We start from the raw sequence: 1386 nt of genomic DNA, 5'->3' as shown, positions 1-1386 counted from the left end.
AAAGCAGAGGTGGGCTAAACGGCCATATGCATCTATATTCTATAATATCATGCAGAACATGAAGTAATTTGTGGAAGAGAATGGAAGAATTCTCACACTATAATGTTGTACCACGTACCATGAGACAGCTATATAATAGGATTTTGTATATGCATACCGAAATGACTGAAAGGAAAAATGGTTTTCTCTGATTATTATGAGTGTTTCTAAATTTTTTCATTATGTTTACCTATGTTTTCCGAGTTTTTACAATGAGACTATTTTGCAATGAGAGGGAGAATGTAGGTTACTAATTGAGAAATGGCTTCTGGGTGTCAGTCCTGGCCCTGACACTTACTGTTCAACCTTGAGCAAATTTGAACCTCTCTGTGCTTTGGTTTCCTCATCTGTAAAGTGAGATAATAATAGTACATCCACCTAGTAGATTTTTACGAAGATAAATGATTTAATCATATAAACATTAAGGACAATCTCAGGCACAGAGCAGGTACTGAAATGCATTAACTAACTAGTCCATTTTTATTTTTATTTTTTGCGGTACGCGGGCCTCTCACTGTTGTGGCCTCACCCGTTGCGGAGCACAGGCTCCGGACGCGCAGGCTTAGCGGCCATGGCTCACGGCCATGGCTCACGACTCCTTCATGATGGCTTGACCAAACGGTTAAGCTTCAGGGCACGAAACTGACACATGAGATGCTTAGATGGTCCTACAGAAAATATAGGGGCCAGCTGTTCCAGCTGTTTCAATCCAAGAAGTCCAGGAAGAAGGCATCTCAGTAGGAGCAGTGGTCCCCAGTCTGGCAATAGGTCTCCCGACCAGTGGTGAGTGGGAAGTCGCCTTCTGCTCTGACTGGGCTTCTTGGCAGCGTCCATCTGGAATGGCTCTCAGCAGTGTGGAGTTGGGTCCTCCAGAGAAGAGCCTTTAAGTCACTGGGCTTAGCGGTCTCTCTCTCTCTGTCTCTTTTTTTTCAGCCGCACCATGCAGCTTGTGGGATCTTAGTTCCCAGACCAGGGATTGAACCTGGGGCCCCAGCACTGAGAGTGCTGAGTCCTAACCACTGGACTGCCAGGGAATTCTCAGTGGTCTGTTTTTAAGGAGTAATGGCTACCCCAGGGGAGGGGGTCTTGACATTCTTAGTTCATCACTCTAAGACATTTACAGTTCTACAGTGGACGTTTCAAAACAGCTACTGTGGAAATTCGCATTGACTACTTAACATGTCTTAACACAGCTTTAATCCTGCAAGATGAGTAAGAATCATAACACAGAAGAAATCACATCATAACACAAGAGGTTGAATGAGCCAATATGTGCATTGAGTTTTTTAGAGAAGCCAAAAGAAGAATTAAACAGCAAAGTCCTGATGACAGGAAGAGCTGAACAAC

The 1386-nt window shown here is 43.9% G+C and overlaps 1 non-coding gene across 1 annotated transcript; it reads right to left on the bottom strand.

Moving 5' to 3' along the window:
- Positions 1 to 1000: 1000 nt before the first annotated feature.
- TRNAE-CUC (transfer RNA glutamic acid (anticodon CUC)) lies at positions 1001 to 1073 on the bottom strand. The gene has a single exon. It is a non-coding gene; the product is annotated as a tRNA-Glu (tRNA).
- Between the last annotated feature and the right edge of the window lie 313 nt (positions 1074 to 1386).

Source organism: Lipotes vexillifer, unplaced genomic scaffold (assembly GCF_000442215.2).
Source record: "Lipotes vexillifer unplaced genomic scaffold, Lipotes_vexillifer_v1.1 scaffold444, whole genome shotgun sequence".
Classification (NCBI taxonomy): Eukaryota; Metazoa; Chordata; class Mammalia; order Artiodactyla; family Lipotidae; genus Lipotes; species Lipotes vexillifer.
The sequence above is the reverse complement of the archived record's forward strand: the minus strand, read 5'-3'. Positions and strand labels throughout refer to the sequence as shown.